The following is a 14,749-nucleotide window of genomic DNA, read 5'->3' on the forward strand; positions in this document are numbered from 1 at the left end:
CAATACTTAATATTTGTCCCTCCACTGAGATGAAGTTATCTTTAAGGATTGTATTTATAATGCCATGAGCAATTGTGAGATGTGGGGCCATCTGGAGATTTGAATGTATTCTTATAATTGAGTGTCTACTATGTCTTGCTGATAAACAATGTTGCATAGTAACCTGACTCTTTTTCATGGTTAATAATCATTATCTTGATTGCCATTTGCTACTAAGTTAATAAGCTGAGGGTAATAGGGTTCTAGTCCCAGAACCAAGGAACACAGAATTAAAACTAACAGCCACTTTTATTAAAACAATCAGTAAACAAAAGGAAAAAACAAATAGCAAAAAACACAGAATTAGAGAGTTCTTTGGTGTCATCCCCTGCACATGCTCATTTAGACTAACACCCTTCCATGGGAGTCTTGTGGTAAGAAACAAAGGAACTGCCCTGTCCCTGGCATGCCAAATGTGGGGCTGAACCATCAGACACAACACCTAAAGGTAGTGGTAGATCAGAACAACGGAGAGCTGAAGGGTCAATGATGGCAAGGCCTGTTATAGGGCTTGAAAATTCATTCAGCTGCCCAGCCATCCATGCCTAAAACTAACTCCCTTGTCCTCATAATATTGGGGTGCACTTACCCTATAGGTTAACAATTCATGCCTTTAGCTCATTATCATATACTTTGCCTATTGCTAAAGCCAATTTGAGACTGTCCTAAAAATCAAGTCTAATATCAGTTCAGGTTCTAGCAATTGTCTGGTATCATTATGTACCAACTCCTTCACTTAAGCAAGCTATTCCCAGTTACCCAAAATCTAGGGTATATCTACTATATATTCGAAAGAAAGTCTGCGAGTCAGAAGCTTCCCCACCCCCTTTCATTAAGGGACACATAAACAGAAATCGTCCTAAATGGTAAGAAATAGGACCACCAAATTAAGTATTCAGCTTCTGCTCATAATTTAAAGCAAGGCAAGGGTTCAGCAGCGGAGAAGGGCTGAACCTTCCTCCCTTCCCAGTTCATACTGGGATGCATAAAACCATACAGAAAAGAGACAGAATCACCAGTGAGATGAAAGGGGATGGCTGAGGGTGCTCCCCCTAACTGGAACTACTACTCCAGCCCTGAGTGGGCTACATAATGTCGACAGAACTCGGCAGTTTTGTTGACGGCGGTAAACCTCATTCTACGAGGAATAACGCCTTTTGTCAACAGAGTTCTGTCAACAGAAGGCGTTATTGCATCTACACTGTCCTTTGCGTCTACACTCTCATGTCGACAAAGCAAGATGCTTTGTCGACAGAACTGGATGCAGTCTAGACGCGCTTTGTCGACAGTATCTGTCTGTTCACATGTAGGATTTATCCAGGTGACCTTTAGTGAGTGCAGAGAAAGGGGGATGCAGCTCTCCACTCCTGATTCATATGGAAACACTGCTGGCCTGCTTTGTCAGGGAGTGAGAGAAAAGTGCACAGTTTGCACCATTCCTCAGTCTGCCTGGAGAGCACAGGGGGCATACAAACCTGAACCTACCCCAGCTGGAGAAGATGCACCTTCCCCACCCACCTGTGTCTGCTGAATATGCTGTTGTTGGAACTGAAAGTTTTATTCAGCAGCAGCAGCATCTCCTAGGGTATGTCTACACTACAGCACTAATTCGAACTAACTTAGTTAATTCGAACTAAGCTGATTCAAACTAACGCATCCATCCTAAAAAACTAGTTCGAATTAGCGTTTTGCTAATTCAAATTAGCTTGTCCACACAGAGTGGACCCTGAATCGGGGTTAAGGATGGCCAGAAGCAGTGCCGGCAGGGCATCAGATGAGGACTTAGAGCGTGGAGTTGCTGTCTCAGGCTAGCCGAGGACTGTGCTTAAAGGGATCCAACCCCCACCCCGGACAGACAGTTCTCAGAGGTGCCCCGCTTGCAAAGCAGTCCTGGCTTGGATTGCCCGGAGTACCCACACTGGGCACATCACAGCACTCGGCCATCAGACCGGCTGGACTTGCCGTAGGCTGCCATCTGGGGAGCGGAGGTAATTGGGGGCTGCAGGAGAGGTTTCACCCCCAGAAGCCCGCAGAGCCAACCCAGTCCTCCCCATCGGGGGCTCGTACCCCATTCCTCCCTCACCTCCTTCCACTTACCCCTCCCTAGCCCCTTTTCTTGATGTACAAAATAAAGGACAATTGTGTTCAAAAATAGAATCTCTCTTTATTGAACAAAACTGGGGGAGACTGGGAAAAGGAGGTGGGAGAGGGGAAGAGAGACGGTAGGAGAGGGGAGGGCAACTAAAATGATCAGGGGTTGGGAACAGGTCCCATATGAAGAGAGGCTAAAGAGACTGGGACTTTTCAGTTTAGAAAAGAGGAGACTGAGGGGGGATATGATAGAGGTCTATAAAAGCATGAGTGGGGTGGAGAGGGTGCATACAGAAAAGTTCTTCATTGGTTCCCATAATAGAAGGACTAGAGGACACCAAAGGAAAGGAATGGGTAGCAGGCTTCAAAGTAGTAACAGAAAGTTGTTCTTCACAAAGCAAAGAGTCAACCCGTGGAACTCCTTGCTGCAGGAGGCTGTGAAGGCTAGAACTAGAACAGAGTTTAAAGAGAAGTGAGATAAAGTCATGGAGATTGGGTCCATGGAGTGGTATTAGCCAGGGGGTAGGAGTGGTGTCCCTGCCCAAGGTTTGTGGAAGGCTGGAGAGGGATGGCACGAGACAAATGGCTTGGTCACTGTCTTCGGTCCATCCCCTTCAGGGTCCCTAGGGTTGGCCACTGTCGGAAGACAGGCTACTGGGCTAGATGGACCTTTGGTCTGACCCAGTATGGCCATTCTAAGCTCAGGGCTCAGGGTCGGGGGTCTCAGTGGACCACCTTGATTTTCATTCACACCTGCCCCTGGGTGGCCAGGCTGGCAGCTCTCCTGCCCTAAACGGCCACTTTCCCGTGCCTAGTGCGGAGGTTGTGGATGAGGTCCACGATGTCCGCACTAGACAAGGCAGGTGCCCGCCTCTTGCGGTCCCGGGCAAGCTCCCGGGAGCCGCCAGCCTGGTCCCGGGAAGAGGGGGAGGGCTGGGGGGCATCGGGTGGGTGGCTCGATCCGTGCCAGGTGCAGGGTCTGCTGGCTGGGTGCTGGCAGGCTTGCACCTGGCACGGGCACCGTAGCCAGCCCGTGGCCCTTTAAGGGGGCCGGGAGGGGGGCATACGAGTTTCCCTGGTGTTGGCCAGAGTGGCCACCAGGGAAAGCTGGGGAGGGCTAGCCTCCCACTAGTTCGAATTAAGGGGCTACACACCCCTTAATTCGAACTAGTAAGTTCGAACTAGGCTTAGTCCTCGTAGAATGAGGTTTACCTAGTTCGAACTAAGCGCTCCGCTAGTTCGAATTAAGTTCGAACTAGCGGAGCGCTTCTGTAGCGCCTATCAAAGTTAATTTGAACTAACATCCGTTAGTTTGAATTAACTTTGTAGTGTAGACATACCCCTAGAGAGCAATGGAACAGCTGCTGCTGCTCTGCTGGGGACGCTTCGTCCCTGCAGAGAGTGGCATCAGCTGTTCCCTAGCTCTCTAGGAGAAGCTGCTGCTGCTCCTGCCTGGAAGCGTCCCGGCAGCAGCTTCTACTAGAGATCAAGGGAACAGCTGCTGCTGCTCCTGCCTGGAAGTGTCACGGCAGGAGCGGCAGCAGCTGCTCCTAGAGAGCAACGGAACTGCTGATGCTGCTCTGCCAGGGACACTTCGTCCCCACAGGAGCGGCATCAGCTGTTCCGTTGCTCTCTACAGTAGAGTCCGTATCATCCAAAATATTCGGTAATCCGACCATGTTTAGGTCGGCTGATAGGGACTCTACTGTAGAAAAGATTTCTGAATTCACTGTGAAAAGAATGATAGGAATTGGTGATTAGTTAGTAGGTGCTTAATGACTGAAATGTCATTGACTATACCATTAAAACAATAAAATGATCTATCTATCCATCTATGAGGATGCCAGGATATTTTCTCTGTATTAATAGAATGGGGAAGAGTTAATAAATAATTCTTCCACAGTATAAAAGGCTTCTTCATTTTCATTTACTGATTTTTAAACTCCCTTAAAGTTAACATTGGAATATTATTAAAATGCAGATGTGCCTGTGAAGTACAGGCAGTCCCCGGGTTACATGGATCCGACTTACATCGGATCCCTACTTACAAACGGGGTGAAGCAACCCCGCACTAGCTGCTTCCCCCCAGCAGACCAGGGAGACGCGAAGCTAGCTCCCCCCCGCAGCAAACCAAGGAGACGCGGAGCGGCTTTTCTCAGCAGACACCTCAGCTTGAGAATAAAGGACTGAGGGAAGTGAGGTGTGGGAGAATAAAACTGAGCTCTGGAGAAATGTTTGGCTAGAGTTTCCCCTACAATATGTACCAGTTCTGACTTACATACAAATTCAACTTAAGAACAAACCTACAGTCCCTATCTTGTACGTAACCCGGGGACTGCCTGTATAGTACAACATCTGTCATCATATTTTGCTAAATATCCATAGACATTAGTATTTCAAGATTTTGAATGCAATTTCCTAAGAGGGACAAGGCATATAAAGTAGTTATTATTATATAGTAACTTCAGGAGTCTGCACTAAGGGGGATTTAAAAGTGGCGGCGCCCGGCAAGATACAAATGAAGTCCAGGATATTTAAATCCCGGGCTTAATTTACAACTTCGAATGCCTACATTAGCCACCCTAGTTCGAACTAGGGTGGCAGTGTAGACATACCCTTAGTTATAAAACTGAATCTTTCCCAACTTAGTTTTTAGATGCATGAGTTGTGAAGGAGGAATTTAAACACAAACCAGAGCTGCTAACTATTCATCAGGGAAGCATCTTATCCACACAGTCAGGATTCCTTTACCATGCTTTTACATTGAGGCATGCAACCTTTTGTGCTTACAGTTCAATTCCCAAACACTGTGTAATCCAGTACCATTTGCCTGACTAGTTTTTCTTTAGGGATATAATGAAAGAGCAAATCTTACTTCTATTTCTATTATTCAACGCATCTTATATGGCATATCCTTCCACTTTGGAAACTAAGAATTTAACCTTATACTGTGGCAATACTTGCTCAGAAAAACAGAATGCACTACAGGATAAGGTCACTCTTTTTTCAGGCAAAACTTCCACTTGCTTTCACGGGAGTTTGCAAGAATTTAATAAAGGACATCAAGGTCTGAAACAAGGAAACAGGGAATCTATGCCTACACTTATTTTCTATGGCCTTAATATCAACAACTAATTATTTAATAAATTGTTCAAATTAAATTCTTCAAATTAAATATCTGTCTGCTTCAGAACTCATCCCACTGTAACATGGGAATAACTCCACTGAAATAAATAAAGTCACACCAGTATAATGCAAGTATATGTGAGATTACAATCTGGCCTTCTGTCTCTCTATTACTCTGAATATTTCTATATTCCCAGGTGACTGTATCCTGACACATAATGTACAGAAGAATTAAAAAAAAATACACATTGACAGAGAAGAGTAAGCTTGTTTTGTCTACTTTGGAATCCTGTCAAACGTCATAGGCTCTACAGTTCAGCTAAAATACAAATAACAGTTGGGTACTAGCAGCATTTATGAAAGATTGTGTAGAAGCAGCAGAGAAGGGGTTAAGGGATTAAAATTCTAAGGAAACATAGATATAGTAGGCCCACAAACTTCTGCAAGATTTTAACTGCACCTTCTCAGGAAAGAGATCTAGGTATTATTATAGAGAGCTCAATTATTACCTATATTCAACATGGAGCAGTGGTCAAAAAAGGAAACGTGATGTTTGAATGAATAAAAAATGGAATGTAGATTAATATGGAACAATTGTATTATCATCATATAAACTAATGCTCTTTTTCTGCTTTAAATTTTGGGATTTCTGGGCCCCTCTGGCTCCACTCATCTAAAGAAGTGGGTTGTACCCGTGAAAGCTTATGATACTATATATTTTTTGTTAGTTTCTAAGGGTATGTCTATACTACCCCACTAGTTCGAACTAGCGGGGGTAATGTAGTCATCCGCAGTTGCAAATGAAGCCCGGGATTTGAATTTCCCGGGCTTCATTTGCATAAAGCCGGCCGGCGCCATTTTTAAATGCCAGCTAGTTCGACCCCTGTGCCGCACGACTACACGCGGCACGGAGTAGCTCGTTCCGATTAGGCTTCTAATCCAAACTAGCTGTACTCCTCATGGAACTCCTCGCGGCACGGGGTTCGAACTAGCCGGCATTTAAAAATGGCGCTGGCTGGCTTCATGCAAATGAAGCCCGGGAAATTCAAATCCCGGGCTTCATTTGCAACTGCGGATGACTACATTACCCCCGCTAGTTTGTAGACATACCCTAAGGTGCTACAGGGCCAATCATTTTTAAGTTCACATAAACTAATGCTATAGCTTTATCTGGAAGGCTATGTGCAGTACTGGTACCCCATCACAGACAGGATATTGCAAAATTAGTGGCGAGTCAGTGAAATTGAAACTGGAAAATTACAAATTTCAAATTGATAAATTTCAAATAACATATAGTTAGGTTGTGCAACTCATTGCCAAAAGATAATCATTGGGAAAAGAACTTAACTTCAAAAATATTTTATGTAGATAACAAGAATATCCTGAGTTAAATACTAACAAACAGAAAATATTGGAAGGGAAATAAAACCTCAAATTTCATGTGAACTCTCACTGTTAGTACTCAGGATGAGATATTTCTCGTGGGCAGATTACCCCTATATTTGCCTTGCACTTTCTCCTGAAGTATCTGATTTTGGCCACTATCAGAAACAGGGTTCTGAACTTGGTGGACCACAGGTCTGACCCATTATGCATTGAAGTTTTCTTCAATTAAGAAGCATCCGATTAATTGAAATCAAAATTTGGCTCATATGCATGACATCCTGTTGTCCCTGTGCAGCTTCTGGGGGATGTACTTCTACTCTTCTATTCTCAAAGCCTAATGCTTAATATAGGCTTTCATTAAAACCACTCAATCACTTTCAGAAGAAACAAGAATTTAAATTAGAAGAGGAAATATCTGAATCAGTGTCCATAAACCCAAAATATTTTATGAGGTCTGCAAAACCTCACATTTGTGAACTGCTACTGCAGAAAATATGTAACTTAAAGGAAGCTGAATATAAGCAGAGGATAAAGTGATTGATGTATATTAGAGACCAGACTGAGCCACAAAGTTTGGGTCTGGATCTAGATTTGATCTTCCCTAAGTTCAGATCCAGTGTATTAGTTCAGCCTATTGCAGAGAGAGGAACCATTTGCTAGACATGACCTTTCCCAAATGTGTGGGTATTTGGATCTGGAGATTTGGCTCTTCTCTACTAGAGTTTGCACATTACTTTGGCGAGAGCTTAAAATATTCTTCAGGAACCCTTGGGGGGTACTTGCTATATCAATGTAAGATGGTAAACATTTGCTGACAGTAAGAATTAATTGTATCAATTTTCTCATTCTTTAGCTTTTCATAGACCAGCTGCTAGCAGGAATGTCCCACCCTTCCTGTTTCTAGATTCTAAACTTAACTTTCCTGCTTACTTTATTTTTCAGATTTTACTTGCTTGAACTTTATTCCAGCCCATTTGTTTAGTTACTTGAATGCAGGCCACAGTTCTTTAGTCTGCCACATATTTATATTTATTGGTAAATTGCTTGTTGCTGCTATTAAAAAAAAAAAAAGCACTGACAATATAAGATCAGTGTCACAGGGTCACACGCCCGTTTGGGAGGGGAAATTATGGCCTGGTGCCCGAGTCTGTATTGCCCCCTCCCTGGGTTAAATGCGGCCTAGTGGCGGACTCTGTACTGCCCCCTGTCTGGAGGTCAATATGGCTTAGTAGCCGAGTCTGTACAGCCCCCTGTCTGGGGGTTAATGTGGCCTAGAATTACTGTATTATTTCCAAATGGCGCCCCTCTTGGGGGTGTCAGAGTAGGAGGGTAGGGGAGCCCGGGACCCCCCTCTTCACTGGGCCCCAGCCCAGGGCCCTATCAGCGGTGGGTGGCTTCCACCACTGGCTTGGCAGGGAGTTGTCCCCGAAGCACGCCGAGTTCTCCAGGTGATCTCCTGCCCTGTACCCTGGGCTGCTTCCTACCCTCGCCTACTGGCTGGCCCCGTTCATACCTGGACTGGTGAATGTGCCAGTGGCTGTACTTGGCCCAGTGTTGGCGACAGTGGTGGCTGGCGTCGTAGCAGTTGGCGTTGCAGCTGTGGCGGTAGCTTGTGACAGGTGCGGTGGCCGCAGGGGTGGCTGCAGCGGCTGTGGCTCCGGCCGGTGTAGTGGCTCTGGAGGCAGCTGTGGCAGCTCAGGCAGCGACTGCAGCTCCAGTAGTGACTGCAGCTCCAGTTGGTGTGGCTGCTCCGACTGATCCCGCAGAGGTGGTTGCTCCTCAGGTCTGGCAGGAGCTCGTTCCCCTTCAGTGGTCAGCCTTGACTGAGCTGCTCCACTGGCCTTTATACTGACCCTGCATCTGGAGCATGCCCAGCAGGGCCGCAGGGGAGGGGCCTTCTCAGCCCAGCAAGCCTGGTTAACTACTTCACTGCCAGTGTGGGGTTGGCGTACCCTGTCACAGTCACTTATCTCCCTTCTCTGCCTTCTGTTTGGATGTACAGTAGCTTCCTGCCATAAAGCAGGTCTGCTGAAAATTGCACTGTAACTTAAAAAATATTTTGCTGAAAATATCCAAACTATGTGGTTTATTCAAATAGTTTTCCTTCTACAATTCTATGCCCCTGTCCTTATAACTTGAATTAGTGGAAGTTAATTGCTAGTTTCGTCCTTTGCAGCCAAGGGGAGCTGCAGGAAGTGGCATGGGCTGGGCTACCACCTCCCACTGCTCCGCTTGGCTGCAAAGAGCGAAACAGAGTCAATGGTAGTCACGAGGCTCCGAGGCTGCGGTGCCAGCAAATAAACAAACTGGGGCAGCCAGTTAATGTGTTTCTGTAAGTGATTCCACGGAACATTTTCAGAAACCCTGGTTTAAAGGAATCTCTTCAGCTTTTATTAGTTTGGAATAAGGAGAAAACAATCTTAGCAGTTCTGTATAATCTTCCTTAAAAATAAGAAATAACTTGCGACTGTTCATAGTACCCTACAGGGAGATTTGGGGGCTCTTTCATTTGCAGTCTGTGGCTGTAAATGATGCCATAAAAATTCATCACAGCAGGAATCTTAGCAAATGTCTGTTGTACATTGGACTTGAAGTCAGAATTCAAAAACATCAGCACAGCTGTAAAATGTCACTTAACTGGCAGACCCTTCAAGATAGATGCTTTTACAGCTGAGTCACTTAATTAATAGGTAAAGTTTGCATATTTAATCATAGACAAACAAGAGCCAGTCCCATTGGGAAAGAAATCCTACAATCGAGAGGGGAGTAAAGAAAGAGTTCACTTTTTATATGCTGAGTAAGTCAGGGTGTTTGCGGCAGATCTTTTTAATAAAAAATGACACATTTTCCCACCACTCAGATTGATCAAAATCAGCACCCATTCTTTTCTTCTCTTTCTTAAATTTCTTTACTTTTCTTTTCAGAGAAGTCCTGTAGGCTCCATTGTCTTCTCCCAGTCACTCATGGGGTATGGCGTAGAGGATGTCATTGAAAGCAAAACATGCAGCAAGGCAGCACCATGGGAGGCTGCTAGAAGAGGATATATTGTGGTTCACAGACAGGTTCAGTGGCTTAGAAGGCTGACCCCGGACTTGTATGAACATCAGTTCAGTGAGCATCTCTATTAAAGAATGCTCCTATTCTTATGGTGTACCACTTACTCCATGAATGGGTTCATCAATGTCTATTCAATGCCTGCTCCTCCAGTGCCCAAAGAAATTCAAAATGTTCCTGGTATCTCCCGCTCTTCCATATAAATAGGTCCTCCAGAGTCTTTATCTATTGATCTCTAGAATGCTGCTCCTGCTCTTCCAATAGAAAGATTACCCTCTCAGTAGCTAAAAGTTCTACCAGTTCAAAGACAAGTTTGCAGCATTTATATATAGAGAGAGAACTTTGGAAGAAGATGAGAAAAATTATAATGAATCAATGTTTGAAACCTCAAAAATGTGACCTAAAATAGCTATTCCATGGATAACAATATCACAGTTTCCAAGTCTGACTTATTAGGGCTAAAATCAAGTCCCTCTGGACATCCTTGGGAAAGGTGGGGGAAGAGGGAATTCCTAGTTTTAATGGTATAAATTTCTAATTTCTAGCCATAATAGTTTGCAAGATATAGGCCCTTAAATCTTTCATTGTCCATGGCTAATATTTGCCTCTTTTGAGCCTTGGAGAAATGTATTTGGCAGGGAGAAATTACATATATAAGAGTATGAAGAGGAAGTAAATTATTTTTGGTAGATTTCTCCCGCACACTCTTTTCTTCCTTTAAATGGTGGATGCTCAAAGATTTCAAATATTATGAGTTCCAGCTGAAATGGATTAGTGAGCGGAGTGCAGGTGTGGAGTGCAGATGAGGTGGTCAAAGGTACATGATGAATAAACATCTGTGATGGATTCTGAGGTAAAGCAAGAATAGCTCCATGGAATCCAGTGGTGTTACTCTGTAAACACAAAATAAGTGAATCCATTATCTAGCCAAAAATATTTTAGCAGCTTTGCGGATGTCACAATAATAACCAATGCTCCAATACACTGTCCAGAGGCCCAGGGAAATGATGTTTTGGCTCAGGCCCCATGTGGGTGGCTATCTGTCAACTGCAGCTGTGTAGTGAAAGGGTTGGAATGTCCTCTGAGTAAGACTGGTTGCAGAGCTCTGGGGACTAAAATAGTGGGAGGTTCTTGAAATATAAAAGTATCATTTGGTAATGAAAAAGAAATTTCATTAATACTTAGACATACAGCAAGGAAACATGAAAATAACCCAAAACACGGTTGCTATTTATTATGTTAAAGAAAGCAAACAAATCCCAAAACAAATTCAGTGTGTTTCACAAAAATCTCACTTTTTCAAATGGGTTGTTTTATGGGGAGAACATAAAAAGAACGTAAGAACGGCCGTACTGGGTCAGACCAAAGGTCCATCTAGCCCAGTATCCTGTCTACCGACAGTGGCCAGCATCAGGTACCCCAGAGAGGGTTGACCAAAGACAATGATCAAGCAATTTGTCTCCTGCCATCCCTCTCCAGCCTCTGACAAACAGAAGCCAAGGACACCATTTTATCCCCTGACTAATAGCCTTTTATGGACCTAACCTCCATGAATTTATCCAGCTTCTTGTTAGCCGACGGTTAGGGCAGTGTGTGTGTGTGTATGTATGTTTCTGAGAAAAGGTTTAACGTCCGTGTTTTTACTGCTAGGACCGGGGTCCCGTCGCAGAGGGTGGCCAGCAGGCCAACAGACGCCCCGTTATATAGGAAGAGCTTATTACACCTTAGATTTTAGCTGCTAGAACACAGGGGTTCCTTCGCAGCGGGCAGCCTAGGAAAGGCTGAAAAGGTGCCCCAACGGATCTTGTCACCTGGGAGTGACACAGATCCAAACGCCCAAGCTCTCCCTATGTCTGTCCCTTTATGACCAGCTGAAGTTCTTTTAAATTGTGCTTGGTTCTGTTACAGCAACTGGAGGAGTTAGGTTAAAGCTTAAACAGTTACAGGTTTATTAAAGAAGCTTATAAATCATATGGTTACAATGGCTATTGCTCTATTTTTTAAATGCTAGCAAATATATATATAGATCTTAAAATGATTACAGGAAAAAGGTAAAGATAGAAAATAGAAATAATGGTACCAAGTGACAGCTTAATCTTTAAAGAGCTCTAACACTATGTATATATATACTTAAACAAAGGACCACATCCAGGTAAAATTTTTACCCCTTTCTGTGCCTCTCGACTTCAGCGTGTCAGGCCAGGGCCGGTCTCTCAATTCCTAGGAAAGACGAATATGAGGTGGGCGTCCCCTCTGGAACCTCGGGAGATCAAACACCTAACCCGACCAGCAGATAGATGGTAGATTGACACTTAGAAAAAATGCGCTGCTGGACCCATCTATATACCCCTGGGGGCCCGTATCCTCTTTTTTATTTAAAATGCCGAATTGTACTGGTCCGTTTTGTGGCGCCAGTTCTTACAAGCAAGTTTCAAGTTAATTTACACTTGCAAGAGAAATAACTAAATTGTAAGTACTAGACATTTTTTTACTGGGCGAGAGATTCCTCCCCCCGCGAATGGCTGTGTGTTCGTATCAATATGGGTTTAAGTCAAGGGCACTCCTTGGCAGCCTCTTGGTCAGCAATTGGCGTATCTTTGTTTACAGCCATTCATGGTCACAGCAGCCTGGGCCTTCTGCTCTGTGTGCCCTGTATGCTCCAGGCAAGCAAAAATGGATGTTACAGGGGGGTTCCTGTCTGGCTACACTTCTCTTTAAACTCAATTATAGTCCTAGCCTTCACCGCCTCCTCTGGCAAGGAGTTCCACAGGTTGACTACATGCTGTGTGAAGAAGAACTTCCTTTTATTAGTTTTAAACCTGCTACCCATTAATTTCATTTGGTGTCCTCTAGTTCTTCTATTATGGGAACTAATAAATAACTTTTCTTTATCAGCCCTCTCCACACCACTCATGATTTTATAGACCTCTATCATATACCCCCTCAGTCTCCTCTTTTCTAAACTGAAAAGTCCCAGTCTCTTTAGCCTCTCTTCATATGGGAGAACTCAGACTACCAGTCAGAAGGGAATGGTACAGAGTATACTGGACTATAAACATCCTTTAAAGGAACAAGGACTTCAGTTTTTCTTAAAATTGTTGATTTCAATATACCTCACAAAGGGTACACACTTGAATGATATCCTAGGACCAATAACAATGGGTCACTGTTCAAGTAATAATGTTAATTAGTGTAACATGGGCATATCAGATGTTTCAGATGTTCAAAAAGCACAAAAAACTTCATACTGTTGCTCTGTTTTGGTGTTTTGCATTGCAAAAAGACACAGATTTAACCTAAAGTATTTTTTAAAAATGGTATTGAACTTCCATGACATCCTTTCAAAAGAACAGAATTAAAGAGGATAATTTTAGCTGGAATATTCCAATAACTCTTCTGTTTAGCAGAATGAAGATACTAAACAAATGTTTAAAAATGAAAATGATAGTAGTGAACTCTCTAAGGGTACATCTACACTAGCCCCCTAGATCGATCTAGGGAGGCTAATGAGGGTGACCAATATTGCAAATCAAGCCCGGGATTTAAATATCCCGCACTTGATTTGCATGTTCCCGGCCAGTCGCAATTTTAGAAATTGACTAGCCCGAAGTAACTGCCCGCATCTATATGCGGCAGTGAAACAGGATTCCGATTTAAAGCCCTAACTCGAATTAGCTGGTATTCCTCCTGCAATGAGGTTTACCAGCTAATTCAACTTATGGGCTTTATATCGGAATCCCGTTTCACTGCCACATGTAGATGTGGGCAGTTACTTTGGGCTAGTCAATTTCTAAAATGGTGACTGGCCGGGAACATGCAAATCAAGTGCGGGATATTTAAATCCCGGGCTTGATTTGCAATTTCAGTTGCCCTCATTAGCCTCCCTAGATCGATCTAGGGGGCTAGTGTAGACGTACCCTAAGAAAACACAGTAGACTAAAGCTGTTAAGAATTAAAAGAGAAATCTGAGAATCTGAAAGGTGCTGAGAATCCACCACTCCCTTTGGTTGAACTGTAGTTTCATTGACCATACATTCATAAGAAGTCACCATATGTATCATACACAAGCTATTTCACTTTAAAAATATATGTATGCAGGACTTTGGCATGAATTCAACAGAAGCAGCACTTTTGAAAATCAGGCCAGATTTATTAATGAAAACTAATACTGAATTAGGAGTGTATAATTAGGTGTCTACATTTGAAAATTTGAGGTACAGCATTTTATCTCCATTCTGAAGGATTATTTAATATAAGGATTTAATTTTCTTTTAAATATTACAGGATGAGTTTTAAAAATGACTATAGAAAGGTCATCTTTTTTCAAAAAAAATTCACAGGACTTTCCCATTAAGACTGGCTGCATTCAGGGTCTGCACTTTCATCAACACCACTTCATGGTCAATTGCCAAACCCACCACTCTAGCTGACTGAGCTGTATGTTAACTGCCTATAAATTCATAAGCAATCATCAGATGTATAACAGAAAAGATATTCCACAGTGAATGTAATGGCAAGGGTCATATCCTACTTTAACAATATAGAAATTATTTTAAACTAAAAAAAAAAAAAAAAAAAACTGCTGAGAGATCTTCAGCATAGTCACCCAGACTCCATGCCCAGATCATGCTCATCAACCCATGCCATCAAAGCTCTTTCTGGATTATAGTAACAATAGTCTGAGGGTCATCAAATAGACTTGAAATTTAGTTTTATTTATAGTCAAGCAATAATAAAAATATATTATTTATTTATAGATTATCCTATTTTGAACTCATTTGTAATGACATATAAACTCACAAAAACAATCGTAGGAATTGATCAAATTAGCTAGCTCCTAAGATGTTGAGTGCTGGTAACACTGTTTAATTTTACTCACATGCAAGCTATAAATATTTTCCCATTGACGACAGATGAAAAATGTTCTATTGCATCAAAAATGATTAAGATACAACATTGATATACATATTTATTGGTAATTTTGTAATCCCCGGTGATATGACCATTTATATTAACTATTATTATACAATGTCATTGTATGAACATTTGAGTG

The 14,749-nt window shown here is 43.0% G+C and overlaps 1 long non-coding RNA gene across 1 annotated transcript in view; it reads right to left on the minus strand.

Moving 5' to 3' along the window:
* The window catches only part of LOC106732083 (uncharacterized), a 469,210-nt gene that overhangs the window by 126,572 nt on the left and 327,889 nt on the right, over positions 1-14,749 (minus strand). Inside the window, exon 9 of the long non-coding RNA XR_016349643.1 lies at positions 8,156-10,589. This is a non-coding gene — a long non-coding RNA (uncharacterized LOC106732083). The remainder of the gene's footprint in view (positions 1-8,155; positions 10,590-14,749) is intronic.

The sequence above is a fragment of the Pelodiscus sinensis genome, chromosome 5 (assembly GCF_052426305.1).
Source record: "Pelodiscus sinensis isolate ZL-2025 chromosome 5, ASM5242630v1, whole genome shotgun sequence".
In the NCBI taxonomy this organism is placed as follows: domain Eukaryota; kingdom Metazoa; phylum Chordata; order Testudines; family Trionychidae; genus Pelodiscus; species Pelodiscus sinensis.